This window comes from Ranitomeya variabilis, chromosome 4, assembly GCF_051348905.1.
Source record: "Ranitomeya variabilis isolate aRanVar5 chromosome 4, aRanVar5.hap1, whole genome shotgun sequence".
Classification (NCBI taxonomy): Eukaryota; Metazoa; Chordata; class Amphibia; order Anura; family Dendrobatidae; genus Ranitomeya; species Ranitomeya variabilis.
In genome coordinates, this window is record NC_135235.1 from 623,331,487 (window position 1) to 623,345,259 (window position 13,773).

At 45.4% G+C, this 13,773-nt stretch overlaps 1 protein-coding gene across 1 annotated transcript in view; it reads right to left on the reverse strand.

Annotated features, from left to right (window-relative positions):
• OGFOD3 (2-oxoglutarate and iron dependent oxygenase domain containing 3) overlaps positions 1 to 13,773 on the reverse strand; it is a 77,446-nt gene that overhangs the window by 58,462 nt on the left and 5,211 nt on the right. The gene's annotated exons all lie outside the window — the stretch shown is intronic.

A 13,773-nucleotide genomic window follows, 5' to 3' on the forward strand; every position in this document is an offset into this window, starting at 1 on the left:
TCATTTTTCTTTTTCAGATGATGGACCTGGGAGGCTAAATATTGCCCCAAAAAGAAAAAAAAAACAAAAAAAACAGATGATTGACAAACGGCTTTAACCCCTTCCTGGCCAGGTGCCTGGGCTCCCTAACAAACAGCTAGCTGCACCCCCGCTCTCCCGCGGGACCCACCGCCGCTTAATAGCCACCCAGAAGGCATGAAAGAAGCGGGCACATTCTCAATAAATCCAAACAGCTGTAATTAATTTTCGAGCTGTTTTTGGAAGCATCTTGCCAAGAATGTTCCGACAGACAGGAGCGATCGGTCCCCAGAGGCGGCGGCGGGGGCTGGATAATGCATGAACTGACTGCTCCGGTAGCCTCGGGCAAGATTACTAGCCCAGTGTGAGGTGGTGACACCCCAGCGGGACCTGCGGGCACCCCTGCGGCAAAACTTCACACGGCAAAGACGATAAAAAGAGATCAGAGTGTCGGGAGCAGGTTTATCTCTGGTTTGGACTGATGCTTTGCGGACAGATTGATAGTCGCTGATTGTTCCATTGTCCTTACATCTTCACTGGTCCTGCCACTCAGGGCACTAGGAAAGCTGGCTGACAACCCTTGCAGGAAATGTAACGCTCCCATATTGGTTGCCAATCACCTTTCCAAAAACCCCTAGTTATAGCATAAATCCACCGCCACGTATAACTAGAGAGATCAGCCACTCAGAGCACTAGGAAAGCTGGGTGACAACCCTTGCAGGAAATGTAATGCTCCCATATTGGTTGCCAATCATCTTTCCCAAGCCCCTAGTTATAGCATAAATCCTCCGCCACGTATAACTAGAGAGATCAGGCATTCAGAGCACTAGGAAAGCTGGGTGACAACCCTTGCAGGAAATGTAACGCTCCCATATTGGTTGCCAATCAGCTTTCTCAAGCCCCTAGTTATAGCATAAATCCACCGCCATGTATAACTAGAGAGATTGGGCATTCAGTGCACTGGGAAAGCTGGGTGACGTCTCCTGGAGGGCTCAGTCTGGCAGCCCCCATAATGGTGTGATGCCGTCTCTGCTTTAATTGCATTTCAGGTACGACATTCAGGTTACTGGGAAAGCTGGGTGGCTTCCTTGCAGGAGACGTAAGGCACATATACGGATTACCAGATGGCTTTCCCAAGGTTAGCCCTCTCCTTAGTTGTGTCATAAGCCCGTTTTACTTGCATTTTTAGAAAGACTGGCCATTCAGGGGTCTAGGAAAGCTGGGTTATATCGCTTGCAGAAGCTGTAAGGCGGTTTTTTTGTAGATGTCAGCCCATTAGCCAAAACTCCAGACTGGGAAATCTCTTTTGATAGATCCCCCCCTCCTGTACTCGCTTTACTAGACATATCTGTAATGCAGGGCTCTAGGAAAGCTAGGTGATGTCCCATGTGGAAGCTGTAGTGCACCCTTATTGGTTGTCAGACAGCGTCTCCAAACTTCTTACTAGCAAACCATTTTTACGTATGCCGTATATCCACTGTTTTGATTCTATGACAAGGCAGATCGGCCGTTCGGTGCACTAGGAAAGCTGGGTGAAATCGGCAGCCATAATGGTTGTAACCTACCTTCCCCATGTTCTGGACTGCAATGCCTTAGCTATGTGATACATACTCTAATAATCCCTGACAAATCTGTCATTCAGGGTTGTAGGAAAGCTGGATGACATGCCATATAGGATCTCCAATGTACGCATCATTCCACACAGCTTTCCCAAACCTGGTTCCTTCCCTAGTTATATGACATGCCACCCTCCTATAGGATATCTAGTAGCTGAGCTATTGAGGACATTAGGAAAGCTGGGTGACAACCCGTAAACCACTGTGGACCTTACTCCCAGGAGAAGGGGGCTGTGTAATTCTGATGTTCTTGGCTCTTTCTATTCGAGACTATGGAATTTCCATAAAAAACAAAATCCCTGGTGCCCCTCCAGATAGGGTCACCACTAGGGGGAGCTCACTGTACACAGATCACCCTCCCATTGAGTAATAAATCTGTATGCAGTGAGCTCCCCCTAGTGGTGGCAGCCTGGACTTTCTCATTTAGCTCTATGGTACTGCAGAGGTTAGAAGTTGTGCTTCAGACGAATAATGAACATCCCGACGTGATCCATCACGCTTCTATTATTAAGCGCTGTTTTCTTTCCAGAAATAACAGTTTGTAGTCTCCTCTCATTAATCTCAACGGATCCCGACTAATAATAACCCGTACCCAGCGGTACAATCCCAATAAACGTGGCAAGGAGAAATACGCAGCAATATTCCTCGCCTGAGAAAGCAAATCTGTCACACAGCCAGCGAGGGGCCGTGAAAAAGCTGCTGCTGCACCGCCACAGTCACCTTTACTATCCGCCATCTGGATGCCAACAATAAAAGGGGATCATTTTGGAGCTTGTTATTGTAGTGTGTAATAAAAGGTAAAGCGAGAGGATAGAGGAGTATCCGAGAGACTCACTGCACCACCAGTAAGGGGCGAGGAGACCGACAACTAAAATATGTCCCTGGCCAAATCCATAATATCCTGTAATGTACATAAAAAGCCAGAAAATTATTGCAATTGCGCTTGTTTTGTAATACACATGTTTATTTCCATTGTGTGTATGGGAACAACACAAAAAAAGGCAAATTGGTCATCATTTCACACAAAAATGGTCCGGACAACATTATTGGCACTTTCCAAAATTGTAGGTAAACAACTTTGTTTCAAGCATGTGATGCTCGTTCAAACTCACATCTGGCAAGTAACAGGTGTGGGCAATATGAAAATCACACCTGAAACCAGATAAAAAGGGGAGTAGTAGGCTCAATCTTTGCATTGTGTGTCTGTGCGTGCTACAAGAAGAATGGAGAACAGAAAGAGGAGATCACAAATGTCTGAGGACTTCAGAACTAAAATTGTTGAACAATATCAACAATCTCAAGGTTACAAGTCCATCTCCAACATAATCAAGAAGTTTACAACCCGTGGCACTGTAGCTAATCTCCCTGGACATGGACGGCAGAGAAAAATTAATGAAATGTTGCACCGCCGGAAAGTCCGGATGGTGGATAAGCAGCCCCAATCAAATTCCAAAGAAATTCAAGCTGTCCTGCAGCTCAGGGTGCAACAGTGTCAGCACAAACTATCCTTCGATATTTTATATGAAATGAAACACTAAGGTAGGAGACCAAGGAGAACCCCACTGCTAATAGAGACATAAAAAGGTAGACTGCAGCTTGCCAATATGTACGCAAGCCAAAATCCTTCTGGGAAAGCATCTTGAGGACAAATGAGACCAAGATAGACCTTTTTGGTAAAGCACATCAATATACTGTTTACTGAAAACGGAATGAGGCCTACAAAGAAAATAACATAGTACCTACAGTCAAATATGGTGGAGATTCAAATGTTTTGGGGATTGTTTTGTTGCCTCTGGCACTGGGTGACTTGACTGTGTGCAAAGCATCATGAAATCTGAAGATTACAAATGGATTTTGGGTCGCAATGTAGTGCTCAGTGACAAAACAGTGGATTGGCGTCCTAGGTCATGGATATTCCAGCAGGATAATGACCCTAAACATACTTGAAGAAGCACCCAGAAATGGATGGAAACAAAGCACTGGAGAGTTCTGAAGTGGCCAGCAATGAGTCCGGATCTAAATCCCATTGAACATATCAATGGGATTGATCCTGAGTTACCTCCTGCATTTAACTCCAAAGCTGCACTCACTATTCTGCTGGTGGAGTCACTGTGAACATACATTACATTACTTATCCTGTACTGATCCTGAGTTACATCCTATATTATACTCCACAGCTGCACTCACTATTCTGCTGGTGCAGTCACTGTGTACATACATTACATTACTTATCCTGTACTGATCCTGAGTTACATCCTGTATTATACTCCACAGCTGCACTCACTATTCTGCTGGTGCAGTCACTGTGTACATACATTACTTATCCTGTACTGATCCTGAGTTACATCCTGTATTATACTCCACAGCTGCACTCACTATTCTGCTGGTGCAGTCACTGTGTACATACATTACTTATCCTGTACTGATCCTGAGTTACATCCTGTATTATACCCCAGAGCTGCACTCACTATTCTGCTGGTGCAGTCACTGTGTACACACATTACATTACTTATCCTGTACTGATCCTGAGTTACATCCTGTATTATACCCCAGAGCTGCAGTCACTATTCTGCTGGTGCAGTCACTGTGTACATACATTACATTACTGATCCTGCACTGATCCTGAGTTACATCCTGTATTATACTCCAGAGCTGCACCCACTATTCTGCTGGTGCAGTCACTGTGTACATACATTACATTACTTATCCTGTACTGATCCTGAGTTACATCCTGTATTATACTCCAGAGCTGCACTCACTATTCTGCTGGTGCAGTCACTGTGTACATACATTACATTACTTATCCTGTACTGATCCTGAGTTACCTCCTGTATTATACCCCAGAGCTGCACTCACTATTCTGCTGGTGCAGTCACTGTGTACATACATTACATTACTTATCCTGTACTGATCCTGAGTTTCATCCTGTATAATACCCCAGAGCTGCACTCACTATTCTGCTGGTGCAGTCACTGTGTACATACATTACATTACTTATCCTGTACTGATCCTGAGTTACATCCTGTATAATACCCCAGAGCTGCACTCACTATTCTGCTGGTGCACTCACTGTGCTGCTGCGTTTCTCCACAAATCTATGGTCTCCGGAGCTGAATGTTCTCATACATAAGCATTGTGATTGCTTTTCTCCATTACAGCTCCCCCTCTGCCTCGGTGACATGTGGAATAATAATCAGAGCGGTGAATGCAGAATTGGGCCTCGGATATTCGCTGTCGTCCTTCGGCGCCATCATATCTGAAAGTGTGAAGTTTTAGTACAGAGGTATTTCCCTCCCAGAACAAAATGTCTGTCTCCAGTTCTGTGCTGAATCAGTGCGGAGGATGAATAGTGGCGGCGGCCAGGACAAGCTGCTCCGCAGAGACCCCAAGAGCTGACACCTGATCAATGATGAGGTCTGTGCTCCTCAGTGTGCCTGCACTGCTGAGGAACCAGCTCCCCCTAGTGGGGCAAGTATGTATGGCCATGCAGATATCAGGCACCAGGATGGGTAGTAAGTGGGGTAACTCGCCCCTATGTGGGGAGCGGCTTCAGCTGCTCAGGTCTCCTCCTCTTTCTACCAGGTAACCTTTAGTCTGTGATCCTCCATATCATCAGCATAATCTGAAAACACTCTGTGCTGCTGAGAGACACTGCTCCTTGCACACTTCGCTCCTGAATCCTCTGTGCTGCTGAGAAACCATGCTCCTTTTGCCTTGTAACTCTTAGATGGTAGCCTGCCTCAAGGTTTTCACTCTTCTGAAATACTCTGTGCTGTCAACAAACACAACTCCACCCACTATGTAATTATCAGGCTGGCACACTCCTCTACTGAAATACTCTGTGCTGTCAACAAACACAACTCCGTCCACTATGTAACTATCAGCCTGGCAAACTCACCTCCTGAAATACTCTGTGCTGTCACCAGACCCAGCTATGACCACTGTGTAACTCTCAGCCTGGCATACTCATCTCCTGAAATACTCTGTACTGATTTTACACCCATCTTCTTCTGCTATGTAAATCTCAGCCTGGAGTACTCATCTTCTGAAATACTCTGTGCTGCTTCTAGTCCATGAACATCTGCAAGCTCAGCACATTCCTCTCCTGAAATACTCTGTGCTGCTGGGGAGCCCATCATGCAAACCCCAAGTTGTGAAAATCCACAAGATTAGGACAACCCTCTTCTTAAATACTCTGTGCTGCTGATGACCCTTCTACATCCACTGCGCAGTTCTCAGCCTGGCACACTTCTGCTGAAATACTCTGTGCTGTTTCTAGACCTCGAACAGCTGCAAATTCAGCACATTCCTCTCCTGAAATCATCTGTGCTGCTTTTAGACTCTGTTCCTTCCACAGTCTGATCTGTGGGTGTCTTGGAGATCGGACCCCCACTGATCTCCCATGAATGAGTCCTCGAGCCAGAGATAAAAGGATGATGTATGCTGCAGTGTGCACACAGTCATTGATTCCCTCCAGAGCTGAAATCCTATGCTTCTATAGAGAACAGCCTGAGGGGGATCAACCCAGAGTACGCATGGAAGAGAAACGATCACAGATCAGAAGATTCTTCCCGTCTATTCCCAGCGAAGCTCACGCTGCGGCTTTCATGTGGGAAATCAACTGCAGGGGAAGCGACTGTAAAGAAAGATGGACACCGGCGTCATGAAAGAGAAAAGCGGACACGGGGGGAACACAACGTAAGCTGCAGAGATTTGAGGGTGGACATTAAAATCCATGGAAAATCCAAAAACCAAAGGAAAATGACCAAAAGGAAAGTGAGCACCAAACATCACACACTCAACCTCTCCAAACACCATCTGAAATCAACCACAAGGAAAGCTGGGAGACCACGAATAGAGATCCTGCCGGGGTAGTCACCCACCCGACCCCAAGCCCGGCCTAATCTCACATCCTCTGCTCACATAGTGCTGCATGCACCCATACCCCAGAACATTAATACCACTGACAGGTGAGGGGAATAGAACTGATCATCTGGGGACAATGGCGCCTGTCGAGGGTGAGATGGATCAGGGGCAAGTCCATTCTCAAAGTTCATGTGTTGGAGGCAGGAAAAATGGGCAAATGTAAAGACAAAAATGACTAACAAGGTTTTGTGGGGTTTTCCCATATACAAATTTTGTGGGGTGTTCCCGGGATACGGCAGGTCTTGTGGGGTGTTCCCGTTATGCAGTAGGTCTTGTGGGGTGTTCCCGTTATGCAGTAGGACTTGTGGGGTGTTCCCGTTATGCAGTAGGACTTGTGGAGTGTTCCCGTTGTGCAGTAGAACTTGTGGAGTGTTCCCGTTATGCAGTAGGTCTTGTGGGGTGTTCCCATTATGCAGTAGGACTCGTGGGGCGTTCCCGTTATGCAGTAGGACTTGTGGAGTGTTCCCGTTATGCAGTAGGTCTTGTGGGGTGTTCTCATTATGCAGTAGGACTTGTGGGGTGTTCCCATTATGCAGTAGGTCTTGTGGGGTGTTCCCGTTATGCAGTAGGTCTTGTGGGGTGTTCCCATTATGCAGTAGGACTTGTGGGGTGTTCCTATTATGCAGTAGGTCTTGTGGGGTGTTCCCATTATGCAGTAGGTCTTGTGGGGTGTTCCCATTATGCAGTAGGTCTTGTGGGGTGTTCCCATTATGCAGTAGGACTTGTGGGGTGTTCCCATTATGCAGTAGGTCTTGTGGGGTGTTCCCGTTATGCAGTAGGTCTTGTGGGGTGTTCCCGTAAGGCAGTAGGTCTTGTGGGGTGTTCCCATTATCCAATAGGACTTGTGGGGTGTTCCTGTAATGCAGTAGGTCTTGTGGGGTGTTCCCATTATGCAGTAGGTCTTGTGGGGTGTTCCCGTTATGCAGTAGGTCTTGTGGGGTGTTCCCGTAAGGCAGTAGGTCTTGTGGGGTGTTCCCGTAAGGCAGTAGGTCTTGTGGGGTGTTCCCATTATCCAATAGGACTTGTGGGGTGTTCCTGTAATGCAGTAGGTCTTGTGGGGTGTTCCCATTATGCAGTAGGTCTTGTGGGGTGTTCCCGTTATGCAGTAGGTCTTGTGGAGTGTTCCCGTAAGGCAGTAGGTCTTGTGGGGTGTTCCCATTATCCAATAGGACTTGTGGGGTGTTCCTGTAATGCAGTAGGTCTTGTGGGGTGTTCCCGTTATGCAGTAGGTCTTGTGGGGTGTTCCCGTTATGCAGTAGGACTTGTGGAGTGTTCCCGTTATGCAGTAGGACTTGTGGGGTGTTCCCGTTATGCAGTAGGACTTGTGGAGTGTTCCCGTTATGCAGTAGGTCTTGTGGGGTGTTCCCATTATGCAGTAGGACTTGTCGGGTGTTCCCACTATCCAATAGGTCTTGTGGGGTGTTCCCGTTATGCAGTAGGTCTTGTGGGGTGTTCCCATTATGCAGTAGGACTTGTGGGGTGTTCCCATTATGCAGTAGGTCTTGTGGGGTGTTCCCGTTATGCAGTAGGTCTTGTGGGGTGTTCCCATTATGCAGTAGGACTTGTGGGGTGTTCCTATTATGCAGTAGGTCTTGTGGGGTGTTCCCATTATGAAGTAGGTCTTGTGGGGTGTTCCCATTATTCAGTAGGTCTTGTGGGGTGTTCCCATTATGCAGTAGGACTTGTGGGGTGTTCCCATTATGCAGTAGGTCTTGTGGGGTGTTCCCGTTATGCAGTAGGTCTTGTGGGGTGTTCCCGTAAGGCAGTAGGTCTTGTGGGGTGTTCCCATTATCCAATAGGACTTGTGGGGTATTCCTGTAATGCAGTAGGTCTTGTGGGGTGTTCCCATTATGCAGTAGGTCTTGTGGGGTGTTCCCGTTATGCAGTAGGTCTTGTGGGGTGTTCCCGTTATGCAGCAGGTCTTGTGGAGTGTTCCCGTTATGCAGTAGGTCTTGTGGGGTGTTCCCGTTATGCAGTAGGTTCTTGTGGGGTGTTCCCGTAAGGCAGTAGGTCTTGTGGGGTGTTCCCGTTATGCACTTGTGTGGACACGTGATCATTACAACTAGACTATGGCGCAATGGCAGAAGTTGCACCAGCCCAATAAATCAAACAGCGCACTGGGGATGCTGAAAGGATAGAGATTCGCGGGCCTCCTATCCAGCTGCGGGAATTACAGGTGTGGACGCTGGACCAGAGTCTCACTTTGATACGCTCATCTCTAATGTGGACAGCCGGGTGCGTAACTTACTGGGAAAGAGATGGCACCAGAGAAGACAAGCAGCGGAGGCAGCGTGATGGGGCAATGCTCTGCTGGAAACCTCATGTCATCGTCATGTGGATGTGACAGGTAGCAATGCAGGGTTGTTCTGATGGCATGACCGGTCCCTACACAATATTAGGCAGGTGGCTTTAATGTTATGGCTGATAGGTGTATGGAGGCCGGGGTGAAGTGACGAGTACGGGACACGCGGACCGATTGCCAAAAAATGATGGAATGAATTGTAACTTGGAGAGAAAAGTCTCAAGATCTCATATTTACTAAGGAATTAGTTGTACGAGGATGATGGGGATGTGACTGCATAGGATTATTCAGACAGATTGGCAGGGGCACAGTGCCAACCACATACACTGCAGATAACATGGTGGAGGGTACCTAATTTCCCGTGAACTTCCCAATGTGTGATGATATATCATCACAGGCCGCAGGGGTGCATAGCATTCAGCGCAGCATCTGTCACCTGCAGAGCATGGGAGGAGGAGGAGGGTACCTTGTAGGGTTCCAGCCGAATAAACGCATTACACTGTGATGGGTGCAGTGGTCTGGGGGTTCCTCCTCCCCATCTGCCTCTCATCTTCGCTGCTCAGTAAGATGCCCCCAGGAACCGTACACACCGATGACTGCGGAGCTCTAATTCCTGACTACAGCTGCAATCTCACCATAAGATTATCCTCAACTAGAGTGCTTAAGAAATGTAAACGGGCTGCAAGTCACCCGAAGAATGAGCAAAATGCTCTGCGTGACCTGGCACCTTTCTATCATAGCTGCGATGCTCTGTGTCCTGGCACCTTTCTATCATAGCTGTGATGCTCTGTGTCCTGACACCTTTCTATCATAGCTGTGATGCTCTGTGTCCTGACACCTTTCTATCATAGCTGTGATGCTCTGTGTCCTGATACCTTTCTATCATAGCTGTGATGCTCTGTGTCCTGGCACCTTTCTATCATAGCTGCGATGCTCTGTGTCCTGACACCTTTCTATCATAGTTATGATGCTCTGTGTCCTGGCACCTTTCTATCATAGCTGTGATGCTCTGTGTCCTGGCACCTTTCTATCATAGCTGCGATGCTCTGTGTCCTGACACCTTTCTATCATAGCTGTGATGCTCTGTGTCCTGGCACCTTTCTATCATAGCTGCGATGCTCTGTGTCCTGACACCTTTCTATCATAGTTATGATGCTCTGTGTCCTGGCACCTTTCTATCATAGCTGTGATGCTCTGTGTCCTGGCACCTTTCTATCATAGCTGCGATGCTCTGTGTCCTGACACCTTTCTATCATAGCTGCAATGCTCTGTGTCCTGACACCTTTCTATCATAGCTGCGATGCTCTGTGTTCTGACATCTTTCTATCATAGCTGTGATGCTCTGTGTCCTGACACCTTTCTATCATAGCTGCGATGCTCTGTGTCCTGACACCTTTCTATCATAGCTGCGATGCTCTGTGTCCTGACACCTTTCTATCATAGCTGCGATGCTCTGTGTCCTGACATCTTTCTATCATAGCTGCGATGCTCTGTGTCCTGACACCTTTCTATCATAGCTGCGATGCTCTGTGTCCTGACACCTTTCTATCATAGCTGCGATGCTCTGTGTCCTGACATCTTTCTATCATAGCTGTGATGCTCTGTGTCCTGACACCTTTCTATCATAGCTGTGATGCTCTGTGTTCTGACACCTTTCTATCATAGCTGCGATGCTCTGTGTTCTGACACCTTTCTATCATATATAACACCTATAGATATGAAACAACAACCAATGATTTAAGATTAAAATATAAATTTTATTATAAACACAATAATAACAGTTTAAAATTCAGGAAAGGACCACCAGGTGGCAGTAGAATGCAGGTTATCATACAAGGGCATGTCAGTAAATTTGGAATAATTAATTTCTTAAGGAAATCAGATAATGTAACGAGCATGGAAATCTCACCATAAATGATCAAAAAAATTGAGATAATTTTACTTATATTGCACTGTTCACATTTCATAGCATATTCCATATGGAAGAGTAATAAATAGATAAAGTGAACATAGTGCATGTGGCAGAATTTATATTATAAATCAGTACTCAATAAATAAATACAGTGACAAAAAGGTCAAATTTACCCAAAAAAGTCTAAATAAATAAATAAATAAATAAATAATTAATAATAAGCTACCTCTAAAGTGCACCAAATAAATCACATTGCACTGCGTGTTAGTAATTCAATATAAAGTGCATATATCAGGAAAGTATCCATTTAAAGTGAACGCTGTGCATGAGAAAACTATATAAATAGATAATATACCTCCAAAAAATAAATATAATAAAGTGCCGTGCACAGTAAATAAAGGAGGGAACCAAGGATTTAAATAAAATCAAATAGTTACCAAGTGCACCAGAATGTACCAGTCTCCCTCGTCAAAGCTGAAGCGAAACACGTGTTGGGCCGTGCGGGCTTATCATCAGGGTATGTCTGACCATGGAAACATTTCACATGATTACATTCTGGTGCACTTGGTAACTATTTGATTTTATTTATATCCTTGGTTCCCTCCTTTATTTACTGTGCACGGCACTTTATAATATTTATTTTTTGGAGGTATATTATCTATTTATCTATATAGTTTTCTCATGCACAGCGTTCACTTTAAATGGATACTTTCCTGATATATGCACTTTATATTGAATTACTAACACGCAGTGCAATGTGATTTATTTGGTGCACTTTAGAGGTAGCTTATTATTAATTATTTATTTATTTATTTAGACTTTTTGGGGTAAATTTGACTTTTTTGTCACTGTATTTATTTATTGAGTACTGATTTATAATATAAATTCTGCCACATGCACTATGTTCACTTTATCTATTACTCTTCCATATGGAATATACTATGAAATGTGAACAGTGCAATATAAGTAAAATTATCTCAATTTTTTTGATCATTTATGGTGAGATTTCCATGCTCGTTACATTATCTGATTTCCTTAAGAAATTAATTATTCCAAATTTACTGACATGCCCTTGTACGATAACCTGCATTCTACTGCCACCTGGTGGTCCTTTACTGAATTTTAAACTGTTATTATTATTATTATTATTATTATTATTTATTGTTATAGCGCCATTTATTCCATGGCGCTTTACATGTGAGGAGGGGTATACATAATAAAAACAAGTACAATAATCTTGAACAATACAAGTCATAATAGGTACAGTAGGAGAGAGGACCCTGCCCGCGAGGGCTCACAATCTACAAGGGATAGGTGAGAATACAGTAGGTGAGGGTAGAGCTGGTCGTGCAGCGGTTTGGTCGATCGGTGGTTACTGCAGGTTGTAGGCTTGTCGGAAGAGGTGGGTCTTCAGATTCTTTTTGAAGGTTTCGATGGTGGGCGAGAGTCTGATATGTTGTGGTAGAGAGTTCCAGAGTAGGGGTGATACGCGAGAGAAATCTTGTATACGATTGTGGGAAGAGGAGATAAGAGGGGAGTAGAGAAGGAGATCTTGTGAGGATCGGAAGTTGCGTGTAGGAAAGTACCGGGAGATGAGGTCACAGATGTAAGGAGGAGACAGGTTGTGGATGGCTTTGTACGTCATGGTTAGGGTTTTGTACTGGAGTCTCTGGGCAATGGGGAGCCAGTGTTTATTATTGTGTTTATAATAAAATTTATATTTTAATCTTAAATCATTGGTTGTTGTTTCATATCTATAGGTGTTATGTATTTAAACAGATACACAACCACACATATAGTTGTTTATTTGGTTGACTAACCTTTCTATCATAGCTGCGATGCTCTGTGTCCTGACACCTTTCTATCATAGCTGCGATGCTCTGTGTCCTGATACCTTTCTATCATGGCTGCGATGCTCTGTGTGTCCTAACACCTCTCTATCATAGCTGCAATGCTCTGTGTCCTGATACCTTTCTATCATGGCTGCGATGCTCTGTATGTCCTGACACCTCTCTATCATAGCTGTGATGCTCTGTGTCCTGACACCTCTCTATCATAGCTGCGATGCTCTGTGTCCTGACACCTCTCTATCATAGCTGCGATGCTCTGTGTCCTGACACCTTTCTATCATAGCTGCGATGCTCTGTGTCCTGACACCTTTCTATCATAGCTGTGATGCTGTGACCTGACACCTTTCTATCATAGCTGTGATGCTCTGTGTCCTGACACCTTTCTATCATAGCTGCGATGCTCTGTGTCCTGACACCTTTCTATCATAGCTGCGATGCTCTGTGTCCTGACACCTTTCTATCATAGCTGTGATGCTCTGTGACCTGACACCTTTCTATCATAGCTGCGATGCTCTGTGTCCTGACACCTTTCTATCATAGCTGTGATGCTGTGACCTGACACCTTTCTATCATAGCTGTGATGCTCTGTGTCCTGACACCTTTCTATCATAGCTGCGATGCTCTGTGTCCTGACACCTTTCTATCATAGCTGCGATGCTCTGTGTCCTGACACCTTTCTATCATAGCTGTGATGCTCTGTGTCCTGACACCTTTCTATCATAGCTGCGATGCTCTGTGTCCTGACACCTTTCTATCATAGCTGTGATGCTGTGACCTGACACCTTTCTATCATAGCTGTGATGCTCTGTGTCCTGACACCTTTCTATCATAGCTGTGATGCTCTGTGACCTGACACCTTTCTATCATAGCTGCGATGCTCTGTGTTCTGACACCTTTCTATCAAAGCTGCAATGCTCTGTGTCCTGACACCTTTCTATCATGGCTGCGATGCTCTGTGTGTCCTAACACCTCTCTATCATAGCTGCGATGCTTTGTATGTCCTGACACCTTTCTATCATAGCTGCGATGCTCTGTGCCCTGACACCTTTCTATCATAGCTGCGATACTCTGTGACCTGACACCTTTCTATCATAGCTGCGATGCTCTGTGTCCTGACACCTTTCTATCATGGCTGCGATGCTCTGTGTG